The sequence below is a fragment of the Propithecus coquereli genome, unplaced genomic scaffold, assembly GCF_000956105.1.
Source record: "Propithecus coquereli isolate 6110/MARCELLA unplaced genomic scaffold, Pcoq_1.0 Scaffold458, whole genome shotgun sequence".
NCBI classification, from domain to species: domain Eukaryota; kingdom Metazoa; phylum Chordata; class Mammalia; order Primates; family Indriidae; genus Propithecus; species Propithecus coquereli.
In genome coordinates, this window is record NW_012150374.1 from 634,009 (window position 1) to 659,589 (window position 25,581).

The 25,581-nt window shown below is 40.8% G+C and overlaps 1 protein-coding gene across 2 annotated transcripts in view; it reads right to left on the reverse strand.

Annotated features, from left to right (window-relative positions):
- The window catches only part of SIAH1 (siah E3 ubiquitin protein ligase 1), a 30,463-nt gene that overhangs the window by 2,744 nt on the left and 2,138 nt on the right, over positions 1 to 25,581 (reverse strand). The window contains exon 1 of one of the 2 annotated variants that reach the window (XM_012655017.1): positions 2,193 to 2,236. The exons of the other annotated variant lie outside the window; for it this stretch is intronic. The gene's annotated coding sequence lies outside the window, so the exon portion shown is untranslated. Of the gene's footprint in view, positions 1 to 2,192; positions 2,237 to 25,581 lie in introns of those variants that run through there. 2 annotated transcript variants of the gene reach the window in all.

Genomic DNA, 25,581 nt, shown 5'->3' on the forward strand with positions numbered 1-25,581 from the left:
GTATATAGTGGGCCCTCCATATCCACAGGTTCTGCACCCAAGGATTTAGCCAATCATGGACTAAAAATATTTGGGGTAAAAAAAATAAAAAATAATACAGTATAACAACTATTTACATAGCATTTCCATTGTATTAGGTTACTACAAGTGATCTACAGATGATTTAAAGCTGCACTCCCCAACCCCCAGGCTACAGCCTGGTACCAGGCTGCGCATCACCGCCTGACCTCTACACGCCCCCCACCCCTATCCGTGGAAAAGCTGTCTTCCATGAAACCGGTCCCTGGGGCCAAAAAGGTTGGGGACTGCCGATTGAAAGTACACAGGAGGATGTTCTAGGTGATATGCAAATACTTATGCCACTTTACATCCGGGTCTTGAGCATCCTCGGAGTTTGATATCTGAGCACTGGTGGAGGGGAATGCCGGGACCAATCTCCCACGGATATGGATGGACGAGTGTAGTTCAAATGCCAGTGGACCGCGAGAGAGTATTAGCTCGGATTAATTTTTCCTAATAGTGAACAACAGCTGCTCTAGGTATGTTTTGGGAACATGGGGGAGAGGGTAACAAGGAGAAAGACCTACTGCCATCATCCATCTTTATCTAACAAGTCTCCCCCGAAAGTTATTGTCAGTTAAGTATTAATCTTGTTTTCTACTGATCAGCGCTCACCTCAAAAGTGAGGGAAGATGGGAGAAACGGAGGGCCATCCTCAAATAAAACTTTTCAGTCCGGTATTTTGAGAAAGTACATCATTCTATTCTACTTCCATTCCACGATATAAATCAGACACAATGTACGAAAGAGTGAGAAAGACGGGGCAAAGAGAAGAATAAAGATAAAAACGCAGAGACATGTACAACACTGGGGAGGGAGGATGGAGTCAGCAGGCAAAGAGAATTCCTTGCACCCTGGGGTTCACCAGTATTGCTGAAACATTCATCAGAATAATAAATGTAACTAACAAGTAAGGCTGAACAAACAAAACGAGCACCTTTTCCCAAGAATCTACCTTTGTTCGGATGTCGCAGGCCACTACTTGTCTTGGGGGTGACAAAAGATCAGTCTGTTGATATCCTAAGAGTATACTTCTAGTAACTACACTAAGCTATATTTCTACAAAATTAAAACTTCAAATGTAAAGTTTCTCTCAGTGGCAGCCATTACTCTGTTGCAAATTTTTTAAAAACAATGTTGGTTGCAAATGTGACCAAGTAAATGCAACTTGGGTTCTTGATTACTCAAGTGGTTACCAACAGACACCTTAAATGGGGGTTGAGGGTGCAGAAAGAGAGTGTGACAGAATCCATCATAACGTGGCTCATCCTATGGACTTAATGAACACGAATCAGCTCTCGTCATCTGAAGCCCTGTGTAACCCAGGTGTTCGGTCCCCTGACAAGAGCACTGTCAAGGCGCTCTCCTCTAATCCAGTTTCCCCGAGTAGATTCTTTGTGCACAGGATGAGCCATCCGTTTCAGGTCACTTGTAAAGCAGCGGGTTACCACTGCCAAAACACCGTCTGGATGCTGTATGCCCGCTTCATAGTCCAGTTTATACTGCTCACTTAAGTGACCAACAGAATTAGAAAGTGGTTCCTTGAGCACAAAACAGTCTAAAAAAACCAATGCCTTTCGAATTACTAAACCAAAACAGCTAATCACATCAAAGGGCAGTTTGTATTTAACATAATATAGCTACTGAGCAAGAAAAACATTGTTGTTCAATTTCTTGACCTAGCAAAACAGTCACACATTTATTATCAATAGTTCAGGCTAACATTATAATATATCTTTATTTTCCAAACTCTGCAGAAAGCACATTTTAACTGCTCTTCAGAGTGTTAAAAACAAGTGAAATGTGGCTATTTCTTGTGAATGGTGATACAGGCTAGCAACTGCTAGAACCTCTAAAATCTCCAAAGGTGGAACTCAGCTCCATTTTGAAAGAGAAACGGAATCCCGACCATACAGCCGCCCTGCAGTAAGCACCAAGGACAAGCCTGAAGAAGTCAGGACAGAACCTGAAGTTTGATGTAACGGAGAAAAGTACAGCAGCTCAAAGGAGAACATCATGCAAACCGGACGAGGAACTAAACTACGCTGCAGCCATTCCCTGAGCCAGTCGATGGCACTGACTTGCAGCACTCGCGCTTCAGTTCCAGCCGCCCAGCCTCCTGCCGTCGGTACCTTTCCTCCTCCCCGTCCTGGCGGCCGGCAAACACGTGCGCAAGGCGCCCTCCAGCAGCGCGGCAAGGGCAGGGCGGGCCTCCCGGGCGCCGGAAGTCGGGCAGCGCATCGTCTCCTCGGTCCCAGGCCCCTCGGGGAACCGCCGCTAAGCACGGAGGACGCGAATTCGCGCCTCAGGTCAGGCTCCGCACGTCACCAGACGGGAGACGAAGCCTCTTCGTCCCCAGGAGGCAACCGCACCTCCCCACGAGCTCGAACTCGGCCACGTCTCCGAAAATGGGGGCCGCGGCTAAGACCCTCCGCTGCCAGACGAGGCGAGGCCGGAGGCGGGTGCGTCTGGAAGCCGGCTCTGGAGCTGCGGCCGGAGCCCGCCCTCCGGAGAGCCGGCCGCAGCAGGGCAGGCCGCTCCGCCCCGCCCCGCAGCGCAGCGCCGGCCGCCTCCCTCGCGCGGGCCTCCTGGGCGGGGCCTCCTGGGCGGGGCCGCGGTCGCGCCCACAAGCCCCACCCACCGGCCTGGGCGGCTGGGCCGCTTGCGGCAGGACGGGGCAGCTCTGGCCGGTGCCACCCTGCTGTGGACCCCACCCATCCCCCCCTCAGCATTTCCAGTTTAAAGTTAGGTTGAACCATGCCGTTTCTTTGTAGGTCAAAACAGTCGAATATCCGCAATTCTTTTTGTTTCAACCTGAAAGACAAGCGCTCTTCTGTGCGTGCATTATACACTCTGGGTTAATCGTGCGAACTCTTTAAAATTTTTAGAGTAAAAGCATTCTCCCTAATTCATTCAGTGACTATTTACTGGGAGTAAACTACCGTATTTCCTCAATTCTAACTCACTTCTCAATTTTTATCCTTTCAGCTCCACATTGTAAACTCCCCCTACCCCCTGCAAAAAGGCTTTGCAGTAAGAGTAATAAACACACTTAAGCCACATTAAACTCCTACTTCAAGCTCCTATGAGAGCTTCCTACTCTGGGAAAGCCATCTTAAATGGCCTCATTAAACTTAGAGTAGCTTGTTTTGCTTTTAAACAAGCATTACCCTTGCCCCAATAAAGTCCTGGGCCTCCGATTTGCATTGCATCAGCTAGTGCATTCAGAAGTATAACCTGTCATTACATCATAGTTAGTGCAGCCTTTAAACACAGCAAGAGCTGGTAGTGAGGAATGAATCCAACACAGTAGATTGTAGATTGCCCACTTTCAGCAGCAAATTTTAACTCTATTTTCCCACCTTAATAGTGTATTCAACCACCTCGCCCTCATTTTAATATTAGGCAATACAAAACAGCACTAGGAACAGAAATATAACTGAAAACAGACACAGTCTACCCCACAAACAAACATAAATGATTATTACCTGTATTTTTATTTTCTAGTATCTACTCATTCTAGACACGTCTTAGGTTTCTAGAGCAGGAGACTTCAAATATTTTAAGCAGAGAAACTCTTGCAAACAAAATTGAGAGAAAACAAAAACGCATAAAACAAGTAAAGGGGATGGCTGATTATCTTCAAGCGCAAGCTATCTCACTGTCTGCCGAACCCCAAAAGGACCTGTCCAGAGCCTTACAGCACAGTCTGAAAACCGCGGGATCCATGGACAGACCCCTCTACTTAACAACTGAGTCACGACAGTGAAACTGGAAGCTTTCCGGAGTCATCTAGACTTGGGATTCAAACTCAGGCTCTACTTGCTTGGCTGTAAAACTGGACTATGTCGAGCCTTAAGTGGTTTTTGTCTGGATTAAGTGAGATGGGGAACTTATGTATACCATAGGTGGTACACATTCAAGAATATTTAAGTATTTACCTGAGACCTGAGTTAACGCCTGACGTCATCAACTGGAGACTTGAAAAGGTGACCAAACATGTCTGCCAAAGATCAACCACCATTTAACTAATTTTTAGCACAATAAACCTTAATTTTTTCCTAGGTAGATATTTATTTACACTGGTTTTTACAAAGATGAAAATTCCACAAAAACTGCATTAAGACAAATAGAATTCAAGATTAGCAAAAATCCAAAACTTAGAAAGAGTGCACTATTACCTACACTTTCTAAAGCCTATATCTCAATCCCAGTTTGGTATAAAGTTTAAACAGATGTTTATCTAAATAAAAACCCTTTTTTTTTTTTTAAGAGATGGGGTCTCACTATGCTGCCCAAGCTGGTCTCAAACTCCTAGGCTCAAGCCATCCTCCTGCCTCAGCCTCCCAAGTGGCTGGGACTACAGGCACACACCACTGTACTTGGCTAAATCAAAACATTTTAAGAATCAGCCTTTAATGTTGTGTTAGTAATTTTGCAGCATTTAACCACTGCTTTACCACATTAACATATCTATAGTAGAAAGAAGCAGAGGGACAAAATTTCATTCTTAATTCACATGGCAACCTTTGCTTCCTTCTATAAATACTTACAAAATCAAAGTTTAAAATAGAGAAATGTAGTCAGATACGGGGAAAGGATGACAATAAATTATAAAGCAAGTTATACACAAAACATAGATGGGGTAGGGGAGATGAGAAATAAGGAAGACTACATACCAAAAAAACACCAATGAGTTAACTATCTGTTAGGATACTGGTGATTTTTAGCTATATTTCTTTTTAAAGGGACAATAAAGAAACCGCTTTATAAAGATTAGTCTAATTAAGAACTCTGAAAACAGTCAAAATGAGAAAAAAAGAAAAACATTTGCATTCATAATTTAAAAAGATAGGATGCAGCTATCAGTACCCCTCCTTTACTTGCCTAAAAATCATTCTTAGAAAATATGTAATATAAAATAAAATCACAGGTATCAGGTTACAAATTTGCTCTTTGCAGCATTAGGAATGTGAGTTAAATAAAACTCCATTCAAAACATTTAGGGTTTTTCTCATTCAAGGAAGTTTCTACATTTTTTTGACATTTTGATGGATAAGTTAGGATGTCAAACATTGCTTCTATTTTAAGATTTACTGGCTTCTCACACACTGATAAAAAAAATTAAGGCAAATCTCTCACAAATTCAACAGCTGAAAATGCCGAAAGTTAAAAATCAAACGTTATAAAACAATAAATGAGGACAAATTAAACAACCTATATTTAGTTTACCGAACTGCAGCAAGGAGTTGAAAGGATTTTTCAAATTGTATGTTCTTCCTAAAAATTCCATTTTTCCTAAAGATAATTCTGGAAACTTTGTAGCTATGGAAGTTATAGGTCTAGTAAGATTGACTATCTGAAGTAGGGAGAACCCAGGAAAGGGACCTGATGGAAAGCTGCTGTAAAAACAGAACGAGCGTTTTCGGGGGCGGGGGGTGGGGGGCACCTGGGTCGGGGAAGGCTCTCCTAATGTGTAAGAGACTTGCCCAAAGTGGCCTCTGTTCCTAGAATCTGTGCGACAGATTCTGGTCCTGGGGTGGGGGACTGAAAAAAAAATAGAAGTTACAAAGATGACGACACAGTAAATGGAGAGTAAAAGCAAATCTTAAACGTGTAAAAAGGAAAGTACAGTTGCTTTTTTACTTGCTAAATCACTGTAATTTGAGGCTTCCACTCCAGCTAAAAATTAGCATACAATGAATCAGAACCTATTAGGAACTATGCTAGACACTAAAATATGATTAATAAAATGTAAAGTAGAAATGAGATGCCTGTGAGATGTCTAGAGGAGCCACCAGAAAAAGCAGCTGGAGGCCGGGCATGATGGAGGTGGCTCACGCCTATAATCCTAGCACTCTGAGAGGCCGAGGCATGAGGATCCCTTGAGCTCAGGAGTTCAAGACCAGCCTGAGCCCTGAGCAAGAGCAAGACCCCATCTCTACTAAAAACAGAAAAAATTTAGCCGGGCATGGTGGTGCACGCCCTGTAGTCCCAGCTACCTGGGAGGCTGAGGCAGGAGGATCGCTTGAGCTCAGGAGTTGGAGGCTGCAGTGAGCTGTGATGACATCACTGCACTCTAGTCAGGGCAACAGAGCAAAAAAATCTATTTTTAAAAAAGCAGCTGATAAACGAGAGTTAGGATTGGATTTTCAGTATGCCATTTGGAATCACAGAAGACCTTGCCTAAAATAAGAGAAAAAGAAATCTGAACATTTAAAGATTTATGGTTTCATTAAAGTAAGAGGTAGTAACCCCTAGACTGCAACAGTTCTCAAAAACTTCACTGTGCCCACTAATCATCTAGGGAGCTTGTTAAAATGCAGATTCTGGTTCTGTAGGTCTAAACCCAGGCCTGAGATTGCACATTTTTAACAAGCTCCCAGGTGTCGGCTACTGGTGCTGGTTCACACCAAGGCCCACAATGAGCAACGAGGCCCAAAGAGCTGAGAAAGAACGAAGTGAGGGAAAACCAGGGGCAGGTAGTATCTCAAGGCATGATCCCTCCGTGGTTCCTCCTACCACAGATGACAACATCTGCAGGTGTTTATCCACTCAAGTCCCCTATGTAAAATGGGGCAGTGCAGTTGGCAGTACACACATGGATACATAGGGCCAACTGCATATAAAAACACACATGTACATCAATATCAGAATGAGTTTTATTTTTATTGTATTCTCCAGGGAATATGTATTATTGCTATAATTAGAAAAAAAAGTAGTGAAGAAATAGGCAACAAGCAGACATGCTTAATCATGCAACCCTTCTTAAGAGTTTAATGAAGAAATCAAACCAATCAAATGATAAATAAAAATAAGTCATTTAGAAATGTCAAAGGATTAAAGTTTGTGACTCTATTTAAATATAGAACTAATACTATACCGTGGGCATAATTACGAATTACAATGTAAATGCCATAAACCTTGGCAAATGTGATACTGTTATTTTAATATTTATCTCCTGGCACACAGCTCCCAAACCCAGTGTCTTCTGAATACCAATGAGATGACTGAGGGTCGGAGGATCCCGGACAGCCTCAGGATGGGAGCTGGTTGCCAGGGGAGCCAACCTAGTCTTTGAAGGGTCGGAACTTTCAGTGCCACCCCTGCCTCCAGGGAGGGAGGAGAGGCTCATGGTTGAGCTGATCATCAAAGGCCGAATGATTTCATCAACCTTACTTCCATAACTTCTATAAAACCCCAGAAGGACAGAGTTCGGAGAGTTTCTAGACTGCAGATTGTGTGGAGGTGCTTGGAGGGTGGAGGGCATGGAAAGAAGCTCACGCCCCTTCCCATATACCTTTGCCCCACCCCCTTCTTCCATCTGGCTGTTACCTGTACCCTTTGTAATATCCTCTATCATGCATGAGTAAAGTCAGTAAAGCATTTCTGAGTTCTGCGAGCCGTCTTAGCAAATTACTGAACCTGAGGAGGTTATCCCGGGAATCCCAATTTATAGCCAGTTGGTCAGAAGTACAGGTTACAACCTGGATCTTGCTATTTGGCATCTGAATTAGGGGGCAATCTTGTGGCACCGAGCCCTTAACCTGTAGGATCCAACTCCAGGGAGGTAAGTGTCAGAACTGATACCCAGTTGGTGACAGCTAGAGAATTGCTTGGTGTAGGGGTGAGGGGGGAATGTCCACACATTTGATGTCAGAAGTGTTCTGTGTTGTATTGAGAGTAGGGTAGGAGAAAACCGTTTTTTCCTACCGTATACAGCAAGGTGCAAATAACTATACGAACAGAAAAATAATCATATGGCAAGCAGCAGCAGAGTGACAGCGTAGTCCCCTGGACTGGCAATATAGAGGTGACTGGTAATCTCACTTTGGAGATGTGGCTGGGGCAGAAGTCACACTAAACGTCTGGGCCCGGCGGCTCTTGGCTCACGGCTATAATCCTAGCACTCTGCGAGGCCAAGGTGGGACGATCAGATCACTTGAGCTCCAGGAGTTCAAGACCAGCCTAAGCAGGAGAAAGACCCTGTTTCTACAAAAAATAGAAAAAAAAAAAAAAATCAGCCAGGTGCGGTGACGCATGCCTGTAGTCCCAGCTACACAGAGGCTGAAGGAGGAGGATTCCTGGAGCCCACAAATTTGAGGCTGCAGTGAGCTATGATGAAGTCACTGTACTTTAGCCAAGGAAACAGAATGAGATTCTGTCTCAAAAGAAAAAAAAAAAAAAAGGCACATTAAAGAAGGCTGGCGGGGATGCTGTGTGGAGCCAACACTTGAGAAGCATGACTGTGAGGCAGAGAAGCGAGTTCGGTGGGCACTGGGAGGCTCAGGGAAGTTTTCTGCTTCTTTAAATGTGAGACCAGAATACAGTGAATGCTAATGGAGTCCAGAAACAGGGAGAGATTAAAATTACCCAAGAAAGTGAGCAAGGTGGTAAAATAAAGTTCTTGGTAAGGTGAAGGAGGACTTTAAAACTAAGGGGGAAGAGACTTTGTTAAAAAGAATAGTCCCTCCATGGTAGAAACAGAGGAGACAGAAGTTGTCCAGCTTTGGCTGTAGAAGGTTAAGAAAGTTTCCATCAAAGAGTTTTTCCTTTTCTTTGTAAAAGAGGCATAGGCATCTTCCTCCTTTTGCGGAAGGGGGATTAAGGAGGGGAAGATGTCATAGGTTTAAGGGATGGATACCTTCTAAGTATCAAGCCACGGCAGAGTATTTTTGATGAATTTGTTGGGCCGTGTCAATAGAACACTGAGGAGAAGAGTCAAATATGTGCATATGTATTTTTTATTTTTGAAATAGGATGATGAGAAAAATACGTGTAAGTCATAATCTTAGATTCCCCAAAACTCCACACTGCCTTTCTTAAGCCACAGAAGAAATAACTGCCATTAGCCTAATACATTCTCCGAACTTTAGTATTAGTATTCCCAAACCTACTAGAATGGCTAAATTAACAGGCGATGCCAAATGCAGGAAACACTGGAACCCTGGAACTCTCATACTTTGCTGGTGAGAAAGCAAAATGGCACAACCACATTTTCATCACTGTAGAAAATTCTGTTGGGACAACAGTGTTCTACATCCTAATTCTATTTTACTAGCTATTTCCTTATATTTTTATTACACATTAAATCTATAACTTTTTATTAACATCAAGAATGAAAAGTAGTGGCCAGGCAAGGTGGCTCAGGCCTGTAATCCTAGCACTCTGGGAGGCCAAGACGGGAGGATCGCCTGAGGTCAGGAGTTTGAGACCAGCCTGAGCAAGAACAAGACCCCGTGTCTCTACTAAAAAAATAGAAAAAAAATTAGCCAGGAAACTAAAAATAGAAAAAACTAGCCAGGCATGGTGGCAAGCACCTATTGTCGCATCTACTTGGGAGGCTGAGGCAGAAGGATTGCTTGAACCCAAGAGTTTGAGGTTGCTGTGAGCGAGGCTGATGCTATCCACTCTAGCCTGGGCAACAGAGAGAGACTCTGTTTCAAATAAATAAATTAATTAATTTAACTTAATTTAATTTTTAAAAGAAGAATAAAAGTATTAACTCTCCCAAAACAGTTTAAGCCCTTTAACAACCAATGGTAAAATTTTCCCTTCTCACCTGCCAGGATGAAGTTTGTACTAAACTTCGTAACTTCGTCAAAACAATCGTTTAAACCTAACTACAACCGTTCTTGTTTCATTTCTCCCCCAATTATATCACCACAAGATATATACCATATCTTTTTTTCCCTTGAATCCTTAATTTTCTGGTACAACCACAGGAAGTTTTCAGAAAGGGTATAAGTGATTAGCTCTCCATCTTAGCAGTTTGAAGCTCCTGCATAGATTACACAGGCTTAGAAATTAATCACGACCTTTTCCCCTAAGAATTACGTAAACTCTGCTCACTATCTTCTGCTATTCAGTGATGCTGGTGAAAAGTCTAATTCCATTTTTATTCTTAATCCTTTGCAGGTAACGTTCTGATGTACACTAAAGCACTTTTCAAAATACACAGATATCCTCAATCTTCAACAACAGAGACTCTGAGGACAAGAATGGCTGCTTCCCTTTCCTTTCCCTTAAGTTGGAAAGGCCACCTAAATTGTGATTGCATTACTTTTGTAAAAAATGTTATTTATGCCCCATGCAGCCTCAAGGTTTTGCACAGCCCCGGGAACAGGGAGGGGCAACCGCATTCCTCTTGTAGTTCCTTAACCCCTCTGCGAGTTTTCATGTTTAATTTTCAAGTCTCTCATTGCAGCCTGACTACTGGTTGTTGGTTTTGTTCTTGCTGCTATAATTTCAGTGGGTTCTAGGGTCAGCAAGCTAAATACTGAGTCCAAGTAGAGACTTTCCTCCATTCTCACTAATAAACAGCTGCCCTAAACATTTATTAAGCACCTAATACATGCCAGATATTGTCCTCAATGCTCTCATTGAACCTTCTCAATGACCATGCAAGTTAGCATTTATCCCCACCTTACAGATAAGAAAACAGATTTCAAAGATAAACTAAACATTTCAGATCACAGAACCGATAAGAAACGGAAGTTGGAGCTAGCTGATCAAGGAAGACTTACTTATAAGGAATAGGGGGTAGCAAAAGGCATCCTATCCTAGGTAAAAGCAAACAAACATATCAGAAATTTTAGACTTGGAAAAGATCTTAACCAACTCTCTCATTTTCAGAAGAAAAAAATAAAGAGAACTTGCTAGATATCAAATAACTTAAATCAGTATTATACTTTATCAGTCTTTTATCAGCACTAATCTAGGTTTTGTTATTGCCTAGATCCTTTTAAAGCAGATATGCTTTGTATATTTTCTAACTTAACTCAAAAAACTAATTTTTTTCTGGATTTAAATCTAGTAAGATTCAAAACAAACAAAAATGAACATTTTTAATTAAACTATCTTTTGCTTTTCCCTCCCAATACCTCTCTTTCCCTGACCAGAGAGATCACTAATGTAGCCCAGGGAGATCAGAAAAGGAGGGGATGACACCTATTTCAGTCCTAAACAAACGGGAGTCCTTTCCTGATCACAAGCTTCACCTACAGCCCAGACCACCCTTCTTACTGTCATCGTATTATCTCTTACCATTTGAAATTCTCTTGTTGACTATTAACTTATTATCTGTTTTCTCCTCTTCCTGGCTCCCACACCACACCAACTTTTCACTAAAACATCAGTTCTCAAACTTTTTGGTATCAGAAACCCTACACACCAGTGGTTGGCAAACTACAGCCAGCTGGCTGTTCTTGTTAATAGTATGACTGAAACACAGTTAAGCCTGCTCATATTTACATATTGTCTCTGCTTTCAAGCTACAAGGGCAGAAGCTGGTTAGCTGATCCTATGACTTCCAAACCCTTTAAGAAAGTTTGCCATTATTAGTTAACAATTTTTTTTTTTTTTTTTGAGACAGAGTCTCACTCTGTTGCCCGGGCTAGAGTGCCATGGCGTCAGCCTAGCTCACAGCAACCTCAAACTCCTGGGCTCAAGCGATCCTCCTGCCTCAGCCTCCCGAGTAGCTGGGACTACAGGCATGCACCACCATGCCCGGCTAAGTTTTTCTTATATATATTTTTAGCTGTCCAATTAATTTCCTTCTATTTTTGGTAGAGACGGGGGTCTCGCTCTTGCTCACGCTGATCTCAAACTCCTGAGCTCCAACGATCCACCCGCCTCAGCCTCCCAGAGAGCTAGGATTACAGGCGTGAGCCACCGCGCCCCGCCCTAGTTAACACTTTTAAAAACTATTGGCAACCCTTTGAGCGTTTGTTTATGTGATTTATATGTACTGATATTTACCATATTAGAAACTCAAGCCAAGGAATTAAAAAATTTTTAAATTACCAGTACATTTTATAGCATGTACAACAAACCCATTACTTGTTGAATGTTTATGAAAATAACTATTTTCCATAACACAGTGTCAGTATTTTACATTTTTGCTAATCTCTTTGATGTCTGATTTAAGTTTTCTGTATTTTTACAGTTGGATTCTCATTATCTGCTTCTGCATTTAATCTGTTGCAAAACCACATGTCACACAGCCTCTGTGAAACTCCACTGTATTCTCATGTCCTATTAAGAAAAAGTTTTGACCCTCAAACATTTTGAGAACTCCCGGATCCCTGAACCACATTTTGAGAACTGCTGCCCTAGAATATAAACTGAATGAAAACAGACCCTGTTCGCTTTGCTCACCCTTATCTCCCCAGCACCTAGGATAATACCTAGCACAGACCAGGTGTAAAAAATTTCTGGAAGGAACATAAATCAAGTACAACAGCATGAAGATTCCAAGTAGATGAACAGCTTGCACACAACTAGAACTCACTCATCCCTGATAATCCCTACAAGTAGAAAGTATTTGTTGCTTGGTATGACCTTAAAAAGAACTCACAAATGGAACTTAAAATTCACTTTAAAATAGCACTCTGGTAAAATAAATCATTTTATCAACATAAACATCATAACCTCTAAAAAATGGATGTATTTCCAGGCCAATTCTCTAAGCTTTCAAAATATTTCTTATGTTTGTGACAGAGTTCCATAACCCACCAACTCCTGTACAATAATTTCATTTGTTAGTAACATACCTCAAGAATGTAGCTAAAATAAAAAATATATATATACACATATATACTGAATTTGACTAGAAGCCAATTCTTACTTTGGTTCTTATTATTTTTATCCTAGGCAAAATTACAATCTCCTAGATCTCAACCTTCTCATTTGTGAAACATCAGAACTACCACCAACAACAGATTTTTGGACGTTAACTGAAATCAAGTAATGGGAACATGCAGTATATTGCTGAGGAGTGACTTAGTGGTGTTGAAGAGCCACACCAGAAACCCTGCACCAAGTCACTAAATAAAAAAACCTGGGTTACACATTAGAACCCAACTGAAAACTGTTGTCTCTACCTGCTGTGTTCATTTTTATAACCTTCATTTGGGATTTCCTCTTAAAACTGATAAAGGTCGCAGGGTTTGCTGTGAAAGAAGCTAAATTAACTGGGCACCTTCCAACACTCCAAGGCACTGTGCCAGCAACAGCACACACACTATTTAATCCTAAGGTGGGTTTTATCCCCATTTTACAGATGAGGACATTGAAGATCAGAAAAAATTAAGAATAAGAGCAGAGCCAGATTGTCTGCTTTGTCTCTACACTCATTTTCTCTTAAATAACCCTAAAAACACTCTCCTCAACCTGGCACAAAATATTTAATTTAGCATACAACACATCTTTTCAATATTTATAAAAATTTGTCCAGAAAATCCAAAATTCCCTTAAATTCCTTAAATTAAACCTTTATGTTCTATCAAAGTGATAGATTCTGATAGCAATAAGTTTGTCATTAAACCATTAGACATGAAATCAAAGCAAAGTACCAAGGAGTTGTAAGAACAGAGAAATTAAGAGCAACAGAAACAGGTGGAAAATCAAATAGGCTTTTTCAACCTTTTTATTTCATACCACACATTACTACAGTCTTAAAACAGTATTAAAATTTCTTAGCAACACACTTGAAATTATTTAACTATGTCAGTCATGATTACAACACAATCAATCACTACTGTGACATTACCAAGTCTCAATGTCCAAATAAAAGCATCCAAACGGTTATTTTTGTCCAAGTTTGAATACAACTGTTTACTGCCTTAATTATGTTTCATATTCTCCCAGGATACAAAATTCTCAAATATTCCAATACAAGCTTGCTCTTTTACTCCATCTTGGCATTAAACTATGCCTCTTTAAACCTTAGGAAATACACTGTACCTAGTTCTACCCTGTAACATACAACCCACTCAACTGCACATTCCATCTGACAAGACCGTAGGGAGACAGACAGATACAGATACACACACACACACACACACACACACACCACACACACACACACGCACACAACACAAACATCTACTCAGAACACAAATCTTACAGCAGATCAAAATCGGCAGCAACCTATAAAGAGTTAGTTAAGCTAAACATAAAAGAGCATACTGCTAGGAAGACAGAAAAAATTAAAGAAACTGGGTAAAAAGTCTAATAGAGAGTCTTTAGAGAGTCTAATATATTTTCTGATTGATGGCTTTTTACTAGTAAAAATAATGGAATTCATGGGAAAGAAATGCCATATTAAAAAAATTAATGGAGCCTTATTAAAACTAAATTATTCCTCATTTGTATAGTGGTGAGTAAGTAAAATAAAATTATATTCAGCCAAAATAGTTATGATCTGTCTACATAAGCACTACATCTAAAACTCTAGCCAAACCATTTTAGTTATTTCAACAAAGGAAGGAGGGCACAGCAGCATACACCTGCAACCCCAGAACTTTGGGAGGCTCAGGTGTGAGAATCAGAGGATTCCCTCAGGCCAGGAGTTTGAGACCAGCCTGGGCAACATAGCAAGACCCCATCTCTTAAAAAAAAAAAGTAAAAATTAGCTGGGCATGGTGGCACACACCTGTAGTCTCAGCTACTTAGGAGGCTGAGGTAGGAGGATCACTTGAGCCCAGGAATTTGAGGCTTTAATGAGCCATGATCTTCCCAGTACACTCTTGGATGGCAGAGCAAGACCCTCGTCTCTTTAAAAAAAAAAAAATCCATATGAATTAACAACTTATACTCATTTTCCATTATCCTCAAATTAAGATTCTATTCACAAGGAGTTCACATTTCTCAACAAGAATTTAATGTTTCATCCTCCTGTTTTTAATAATCTAAAAAACAGTATTAGCACATTCTGAATCTACTGTTAGCCATGTAATTAAATGCTCCACTCTCATTTATGGTCACATTGACTCCAAGCTGGTACGTACAGTACTCGAATGATGGCAGGCTATAGAGAAAAGCTGAGGTGGATCTAACACACAAATGATGCATCTGTGTAAGCACTTATATACGTCAGTGAAAAAATACATCACATGGTGACCACATGACAAGGCAACTAAGTAATAAGCTTAACTCAGAAAGAACCTGCATGGTAACAGTCAACTCCGTAAGTGCTGTTTCTAGACTTGAATTTAGCAGACAGTATCCAACATTCTAGTAAGCCAGTAGTTTAAATTTCAATGGTTTTGTAGTTTTGTTTGTATTTAATTTGCAAGTTCTGCACTGTCGGCAACATCTGACAGAGGTGGCAGATCACCGGCTCCTGCCTAACAAACTCTGCTCGCTGACTTTGCACACCTTGGCTTTTCTATCTCACCAGTCACCCCTTCTCAGCTTCCTCTGGTTCCTGCTCTTTTCCTCAAACTCTTGAAATTGAATTTGCCTATGGATTACTGCAATATCCTCCCAACCAGTTTCCCTGTTTCCATCCCTGTCTCCCACCCTCACCCACTACTATGTTACTTTCTTATCTACACTGGTGACTTTGGTGATCCCAATCGGTCTCATGGTTTTAAAGTCCATCCAAATGCCAAGTTAAAAAAAAACAAAAACAAAAACAAAAACAACTCTCAATAATCCCAGCACTTTGGGAGGCCAAGGTGGGAGCATCACTTGAGGCCAGGAGTTCAAGGTTACAGTGAGCTATGATCCCTCCTGCCGCTGCACTCTAACCTAGGGAATAGAGCAAGACCCTGTCTCAAAAAAGAAAGAAAGAAAAGGAAGGAAGGAAGAAAGAAAAAGGAAGAAAGAGGAGAAAGAAAGGAAGGAAGGAAGGGAGGGAGGAATGGGAAGGGGAGGAAGAAAGAAAGGAAGAAAAGAAGGAAGGAAGGAAGGAAAGAGGGAAGGAAACAAAAAAGAAAAGAGAAGAAAGAAAGAAAGAAAAGAAAAGAAAGCAAGCAAGCAACCTCCAGATTTGCCCTAACCCCCAGATTTGCACATCCATCTGCCATGTAGACATCTCTACAGGGGGATGATGACCAAAGCTGAGCTGCTTACCATCTTCCAAAGACATTCGACCCAGAGATTTTCCCTTTTCAAAAAAAAAAAAACTTTTTTTGTTTTGAGACAGGGTCTTGCTCTGTCGCCCAGACTAGAGTATAGTGGCATCATCATAGCTCACTGCAACCTCAACCTCAAGTGATCCTCCAGCCTCAGCCTCCCAAGTAGGTGGGACTACAGGCGCATGCCACCATGACCAGCTAATTTTTTCTATTATTTGTAGAAACAGGGTCTCGCTCTTGCTTAGGCTGGTCTCAAACTCCTGACCTCAAGCAATCCTCTCGCCTCAGCCTCCCACAGTGCTAGGATTACAGGCGTGAGCCACCGTACCCGGCCCTCCCCTTTTCAATTGATGACAACTCTATCCTTCCAGTTACTTAGGTTAAAAGCCTTAAAGTCATCCTTTTTTATATATGTATTTTTTTCTCTTTCTTCTTCTTTTTTTAGACCAGGCAGGACATAAAGTCATCCTTGATTCTTCTCTTCCACACCACATATCTAAAACAAGTAGGATATCTTATTGTCCCTCCATTCAAAATACAGTCAGAATCCAACCATTCCATTCTTCATCACCTCTGCCACTACCATCTAGTCCAAGCCACCATTATCTCTCATCTGGATTACTGTAATAGCCTCCTAACCATCCTCCCTGTTCCATCCTTGTCTCTCACCCTTACCCCTTAATATGTTTCTAAACACAACAGCCAGATTGATGCAGTTCAATTTTATATCAGATAGGCTGGGCATAGTAGCTCACGCCTGTAATCCTAGCACTCTGGGAGGCCGATGAAGGATTACTTGAGGTCAGGAGTTCGGGACCAGCCTAAGCAAGGTTGAGACCCCATCTCTACTAAAAATAGAAAAAAATGAGCAGGGCAAGGTGGCACGTGCCTGTAGGCCCAGCTACCCGGGAGGGTGAGGCAGAAGGGTCGCTCGAGCCCAGGAGTTTGAGGTTGCTGTGAACTAGGCCCTCAGTCTAGCCAGGGTAACACAGTGAGACTCTGTCTCAAAAAAAAAAAAAAGAAGCTAAAATCCTAAAAATAGCCCATCTGCCCCTACACAGTATGCTGACATGTTCCCATTACTCTCTGATTTTACCTCCCACTTCCTTCCCCCTCACTCAACTGCACCGATTTCCTTGTTCCATGGCAATGCTAGGTTGCTCCTGTGGGTCTCTACCTTAAAAACTTTTCTCCTCATAGCCACATAGCCAACTCCTTAACCTTCAAATCTTTGCCTGTTACTTTCTCAACGAGGCCCACCCTGTTCCCTCTATTTCAAATAGCAATTAGCACCCTACCCAATGACTCTTCCACTATGCACTTTGAAATCTTTGCCCACTACTCTTCCTCATCCCTTTCCTCTTGTCCTCACAATCTCTACTTCTTTTCCCCATAGAATGCAGTGTCTTCTAACAGGCTATACAATTCACTTACTACTTTGTTTGTTGTTATAGGTCCCTGCACCCTCACCTGGAAGGTAGGATTTTTGTCTGGCTCAATGAAGTATCCCAAATGCTTAAAAAAACCAATGCCTGACACATAGTACACACTCAATATGTTAGATGAATAAATAAATTAGAAAGCAAAACAGCTTTGGACTTTGAGCAGCAACATCCAAAGTTAGAAAGCAACAGAGCAATGCTTTTAAAATTCTCAAAGAAAATGATTATATGAAGAATTCTATACTCAACCAAATTATACTAGAAGTATTAGGGCAGAATAATGATGCAAGATTTGAAAACATTATCTCCCCTGGATATGTTCTCAGGAAGCTCCTGGTGGACAAGCTCTTCAAATATAAGGGAATGAACCAAGAAAGAATGGAACAGGAATTACAATAAACAAAAAACTAAATCCAGGAGGAAGGAAAAGGCAATACTAAGGATAATGACAGCTTCACACTAGAGGAAGAAGGCAACCTAAGGCATCCAAGCAACTTGACTGAACTTTTAGACAAGTGGCAAAGAAGGTAGGGTAGCAAGAGTAGTAAGCACATAGAAAACAAAGCCAAAAAAAAAAGGTATTAGCTACAAGGAATACAAATTAAATGATGCATGAAAAAAAGCAATCCCAGCACATGGCTCAAATTGTGAATAACTTTTAGTCATAATAATGCAAACATAAAACTGCAATGTTACTAAATTAGGAGAGTGCAGGAATAAGAAAGGTACGCACATGCGATGGGGCAGGGAGAAGAGTCAAGTTCATACCAGAAAATCAATACAGAAAGCCAAAAACTGAAATCCAAAAGTAACAATAGAAGCATATTATTTAGAGACAAAGGTAAATGCAAAAATAATCAGCTAAGGCCGGGTGCGGTGGCTCACGCCTGTAATCCTAGCTCTCTGGGAGGCCAAGGCTGGAGGATTGTTTGGGCTCAGGAGTTCAAGACCAGCCTGAGCGAGACCCTGTCTCTACTAAAAATAGAAAGAAATTAATTGGACAACTAAAAATATATAGAAAAAATTAGCCGGGCATGGTGGCGCATGCCTGTAGCCCCAGCTACTCGGGAGGCTGAGGCAGGAGGATCTCTTGAGCCCAGGAATTTGAGGTTGCTGTGAGCTAGGCTGACGCCACGGCACTCTAGCTGGGGCAACACAGTGAGACTCTGTCTCAAAAAAAAAACAACAAAAATCAAAAATCAGCTAAAAGAGGTATGAGTAGTTGCCTCTGGAAAAGAGAGGCATCTGGAGAAGAGCAGGGGCAGGGAGTTTTGTTTTGTTTTTAAACAAACCTTGTAGAACTGTTTGATTCTGAACTATATGTGGATATAAAACTCTTCAGAAAAAAGGAAAAAAGTTCAAAAATATGGTATGAGAAATGTCAGACTGCATGTTTTAGTAAGGAAATGACATGTAAGTTTGTTTTCAAAGATTTGATTCCAAGTATTGGCAAAGAAACTGACTCTCCTACACCTTTGGGAACATCCACGGTGAAAGCCTCTCACACAATTCGGCAGTTTCTATCAAAACTTACAGTATGTATACTCTGAACCAGCAATTTTTCTTTCAAGAATCTGCCCTCCAATTCACACATGTTGGCAAAAGTGTATGTTTATGTATATAGATGCCTATAGTAGTCATGTTTGTAATAGCAAATAAAATGAAAAGAGCCCTATCTTAAGAGAGTTAAATTATAATCCATACAACAGAATACTGTACTACCTTTAAAAATAATAACAACAGTAATAAAATGCATGATGTTGTAGTCCCAGCTACTGGGGAGGCTGAGGTGGGAGGATCGCTTGAGCCCAGGAGCTGGAGGCTGCAGGAAGCTATAATCATACCACTGCATTCCAGCCTGGGCAGAGTGAGACCTTGTCTCAAAAAAAAAAAAAGAGGGAAACTATCAAGAAGTTTTTTAATAATCAGAAGATTACTTCATTTAGTTAAACAATTATTAAAGTAATCTTTCCAAAGAAGAGATTTTGCAGAGAAGCCAGTGTACACTTACATTCACTGTATTTCACTATATCAACATCATTAGCTAAGTTTGTCAACGTAACAATAAGAAGTAATTATAACAAGTACAGTGTAATACTTTCTATAAAACTCAAGACTGGCATTAAATTCTTCTAAATTTTTAAGAAAATATTTCTCAATGGCAAGATACGCTTTTATAAAATAATTAGTTCAGTTTGTCAAAGGTTTTTCTCTTCCTAGTTTCTTCCATATGTGCTCATGTTCCCTGTTCAAAAAAAAGTAAACCGCTAGTCCGATGGTAGTGGGTTATCAGAATTTATTAACATTAGTGTCGCTAAAGTTAGTATACAACCCCCCACTGCTAAATTTGGCTATCTTAAAAAAAAAGCGAACAAAAACCACAAATAAATTCAACATGATTTAATGTAACAAAAGGTCTTTGCCTGTATTTATTCTGGTCATAACCTGTGTGTATCATTAAGCCTAGAGTTCCTGAAGAGTTAAGAAAAAAATCTATGTAGAAGTGCTGGGAAACATGGCTACTCAGCTGATAACTTTGTCAGGGACAAACTAAGTGATACCTCTGAATCTCACAATGTTAAGTGAAAGAAGTCAAACAGAAATGAGGACATAGTATATTGTTCCATTCATATAAAACCCAAAATCAGGCAGAATCAATCTATAGCGTTAAAAGTCAAGAGGTGTTTTGGGGGAGGGGGCAGTAATGAGATGGGGAAAGAAAAAAAGGGGCTTCTTGTTCTGGTAATGTTGTGTTTCTTGATCCAATAGCTGGTTACAATAGTGTGCTCCCTTTGTATTAATAAAAATACAACATGATTTGAGTACTTTTCTGAATATATTTATACTAATTGCACATAAAATAGTTTACATTTAGGAAAAAAATCACATTGTTGTAGGAATTCTCCTAGAATCTCCTTTAACAACAGCAATCAGGTGTTATCATAGCCACTTGACAGCAAGCATCTCTCCTCCTTCCCTCTGCTCAGTTCCTCAACCTTTCGCTACTACACCCTTGACCTGTCATAGCATAGTATTCACTGACTAAATACTCTCAACTGATGGCTTCATCCATGCATTCTTTAGAAAAGACAGCAGAAGCAACCAATGCAAGCTACCTTATCTTCCTGCCACCAAGCCTACAAGCTGATTCAGCACTTCATTCCCTCCCTTTAGAAGGAAGAAGTGACCCTGCACTGTCCTCTCACCTTCTCAGACTTCATATTCCTTCCATTAATGCTGCTTTCTTGCATCAATCTCTCCCTCTTTCTCTTGGTCCCTCCAGCACCCAAACATGCTCTAGTATCTCCCATCTGGCTTCTGCAACACCACACCCCCGATTTTCCTGCTTACCTCACCAGGTAATTTCAGGTATCTCACAGACACCAAGTCCAACATAGCAGAACTTTGAATTTTACCACTAATCTCTCTCATCGCCCCTCTCATCGCCCCTTCCAGTCTTTTCCATCTTGGTAAATGGCACCATGATCCACACAGTTGCTCAAGCCAGAAACCTAATTCCTTCCTTCCCTCACCTCTCCTATCTAATCATCAGCAAGGCCTGTTCATTCTGTGTCCAAAACGTATCTCAAATCCATTCACTTTTCATCTTCACTCCTGCCATCCTAATCCAGGTCCAGGTCATAATCAACTATTGCCTAATTAAAGAAACAGCCTTCTAACCAATCTCCAAAAAGCTAAAGCAATCTTAAATTACTGCATTTTACATTACCCCTTTAATTAAAACCTTTTGGTAGTTTCCCAGTACTCTTAAAATTAACATTCCTTGCTTTGACTCCGAGGGATCAGATCCTTGCCTGTCTCTCCCCCTCATCCATTTGCTTCAGCAACTCTCTCTCCTCTCAGCTGGAGTCCAAGTTCAAGCCTGCCTCGGGCCTTTACACCTGGCTGCTCCTTCCGAAGAGGCACTCCCTTCCATCCTTCAAAGGGCTAGCTCCTTATCCTTTTACCTCCACCTCAGACAAGTCTCCCTCCTACCCCATTCTCCACTTCAGCACTTCTGATTCTTTTATAGTACAAATCACAGTTTGCACTTCTGTTTATTTCCTTCCTCACTAGAACATAAATGGTAGTATTTAGAGAAGTAACTTATTCAACAACTAATTTTTTTAATTATTTAAGCACTTTCTAAGTATTAGGCAATGTGCTTTTGGATGCAAAAGTAGGCAGTATCCCTGCCCTCATGGATCTTAAGATCACAAACACAACTAATGAGTGACAGAGTCAAGAGACATCCAGGTCTGACTCTTAAGGGCCTGTCTGTCCTCTTAGCCACTCAATTATACTGCCACTCTAGCATTAGGACATGGGGGGTGGGCTGAGAGAGAAGCAGCAATATACTTAACAGCTGTTCACGTGCTAACAGAAACTAAGGCTTAGACAAGTTAAGTAATCTACCCAAAGTAGCACAAACATTTCAGAGATTAAATACAATCATGAACAAAGGCGCAGAGATGTTTAAATTGCACAAACATTTCAGAGATTAAACACAATCATGAACAAAAGCACGGAGATATTGAAGTACAGTGTTCAAGGAACAAAAGAATCCAGTTTGACTAGGCAGGGCAAAGAAATGCTGGAGATACAGCTGGAAAAGGAGAGTATAAAGATACTAAATATTAACTGAGTACTAACTATGTGCCAGAAAGAGCGCTAAACTCTAGACAAACAACGGTGACCAAGACCAAGTTCTCATAGAGATTACGGTCTATTTGGGGAGGCAAAGAAGTCAAGAAAAATTACAATCCAGGCAGATCCATGTTACAGCGGGGCCAAGCAGAGTGCTTTGGGAAAACACAGAGATGACACCCAATTCAGTGTGGGGAGTTCAGAAAGAGCTTCTCAGACACCTATCTAGGCTGAGATAACAGAGCTTAACAGGAAGAAAGGGACTTGCAAGTACACCACCCAATATGGCAGGGGATTAACAAGAGGGGCCAGCTCAGGAGGGGCTCTGCACTTACTAACCTTGCCAAGGAACTTAGGTCTTTATACTGAAGGCTTTTTAAGTCAGGTTCACCTATCAGAAAGCTCACGTAGGCCAGGCACAATGGCTCATACCTATAACCCTAGCACCTTGGGAGGGCAAGGCAGAAGAACCACTTGAGGCCAAGAGTTCAAGACCTGGCTGAGCAACACAGCAAGACTCCATCTCTACAAAAGTTTAAAAGTTAGCCAGGCATGGTGGTGCCTGCCTGTAGTCCCAGCTACCAGAGAGACTGAGCCAGGAGGATTGCTCAAGCCCAGGAGTTGGAGGTTACAGTGAGCTATGATGATGCCACTACACTCTAGCCCAGGCTCAGATTCCATCTCAAAAATTAAAAAAAAATGTTGAAGAGAGAAAAACAATGCCAGCTTCAAGATAGGTAGACAGTAGAAAAAAGAAAATATTTGCAACAGACATATCTGATAAAGAACTGTTATCCAAAATATACAAAGAACTCTTAAAACTCAAGAAAACCACCAACCTGACTAAAAAAATGAGCCAAAGACCTTAACAGACTCCTCACCAAAGATACACATACAGATGGCAAGGAGCATATGAAAAAGTGCTCCACATCATATGTCACCAGGGAAATACAAATTAAAAATAAGATACCACTACACACCTATTAAGAATAGCCAAAATCCAGAACACTGACAACACCAAATTCTGGCAAGGGTGAAGAGCAACGGCAATTCTCATTCGTTGCTGGTGGGAATACAAAATGGTACAGCCACTCTAAAAGACAGCCTGGCAGATTCTTACAAAACTAAACACAACTCTTACCATATGATCTAGCAATCACACTCCTTGGTATTTACCCAAAGGAGTTAAAAACTTATGTCCACACAAAAGTCTGCGCATGGATGTTCAAGCAGCTTTATTTATAATAGCCAAAACTTGAAAGCAACCAAGACGTCCTTCAGCAAGTGAAGGGATAAACCAACTACAGTATATCTAGACAACAGAATATTATTCAGCAGTAAAGAGAAATGAGATAAAGCCATGAAAAGACATGCAAGAAATTTAAATGCATATTACTAGGTTAAAGAAGCCAATCTGAAAAGGCTACATAACTGTATGTGTCCAACTACATATATGACATCTGAAAAAGCAAAACTATCAAGACAGTAAAAAGATCCATGGTTGGGGGGTGACGGGATGAATACATGCAGTACAGAGGATTTTTTGGGCAATGAACTATTTATTCATGTTTTCATGTATGTCATTATACTTTTGTCCAAACGCATAGTATGTCCAACACCAAGAATAAACAAAATAAACTATGGACATCGGGTGATAAGGATGTGTAAATGTATGTTCGTCAATTGTAACAAACGTACCACTTGGTGGGGGATGTTGATAATGGGGAAGGTTATGCACATGTAAGGGCAAGGGCTATATGACAAATCTCTACCTTCCATTCAATTTTGCTGTGAACCTAAAGCTGCTTCTAAAGAAGTTAAGTCTATTAAAAAATACCTACTAAGAGAATATATGCGAGTTTCACTAGCATACAGATAGCAGTAGGTGAGTTAACAAATATGTACTGAGCACTAGATATTGAGGATATAGGTATAACCCACCCTCCCCCCAAACACACACACAGGATGGGCACAGTGGTTCACACCTGTAATCCTAGCACCTTGGAAGGATGAAGCAGGACAATCACTTGAGACCAGCTTGAGCAACATAGCAAGACCCTGTTTCTAGAAAACATAAAAAATTAGCCAGGTGGATGGTGCATGCCTGTAGTGCCAGCTACTCAGGAGGCTGAGGCAGGAGGATCACCAAGCCCCAGGCATTTGAGGTTGTAGTGAGCCCTGGACAGAGCAAGACTCTCAAAAAAAAAAAAAAAAACCCCACAATTCCTGCTCTTATGCAGTAGATGTTCTAGTAACTATAGCCAAGGAAGCCAAATCATTTAAAGTGCATTATCATTAAGGATACATATTGTAAAGAGGAAAATTTCATTCCTTTTTTTGGGGGGTGAGGGGGCAGGGAAAGGAGTCCTGAGGTTTCCATACAGATTTTGTTGAAAGTGAAGTCTGTACCAAAAATATCCAGAATTTACAACATTTTTACAAGGTGAATATAGGAATTCCATAAGTCTATAATAGGTCTCTTTAAGCAAAGCAACTCCAATCTTTAAAATTGTGTAATTTTGTGTAATCAACTGCTGTGAAATACAATTAAGCAGTCACCTAAAACTTTGTGAAGTTACTAAATTTAAACTTACTAAATTTACTATTACCCTCATTTTGTTAAGAACTGTTTTCAAAACACCATACTCATTGAAAATAAAATCCTATTCTTCGTATTGTCATTGACATAGCTAGATAATTCCTTTGTAACTCTGATTAATTCTAACCTAAATATAATATTCTTTTTAATTACAAATATTAAAAATACTTCAATTTTTTAAGCATTTCCCAAAGTTTAGAGGAAACAGATATTAAGATATAAATTGAATTACACTTGTTTCAGAATTTGTATTTTAGTGGAATACTTATTCTGAAAAGTTAATAGTTCCACATCTGTTAATTACACTGTATTTCAGTTTCAAAAGTTAAATGTTAATAAATATGCTAGGAAGATGCCAAAAGGAGTCACTTAAACCAATTCTATAACATAAAGAACTGTTTGGCAAAGCAAATGTAAGGGGAAAAATTCTGGATAGAACTGCAACTAACCATTCCAGATTACAAATGTCTGTATCTTTATTTAATTTCCAGAATGAAATATTACACAACCAACTTTTGTCTCAAATTCTACCAGTCACGAAGTTCTCCTAACAGAGTCAGTATCTCCCAGATAAAATTCCCAGATCATTACTTTTGCTACCACACTACACTCTGCTCTTCAGTAATTCTAAAAGAGATGGCGGCCGGGCGCGGTGGCTCACGCCTGTAATCCTAGCTCTCTGGGAGGCCGAGGCGGGAGGATTGTTTGAGCTCAGGAGTTCGAGACCAGCTTGAGCAAGAGTGAGACCCCATCTCTACTAAAAACAGAAAGAAATTAATCGGACAACTAAAACTATACAGAAAAAATTAGCCAGGCATGGTGGCGCATGCCTGTAGTACCAGCTACTCGGGAGGCTGAGCTTGAGCCCAGGAGTTTGAGGTTGCTGTGAGCTAGGCTGACGCCACGGCACTCACTCTAGCCAGGGTAACAGAGTGAGACTCTGTCTCAAAAAAAAAAAAAAAAAAAA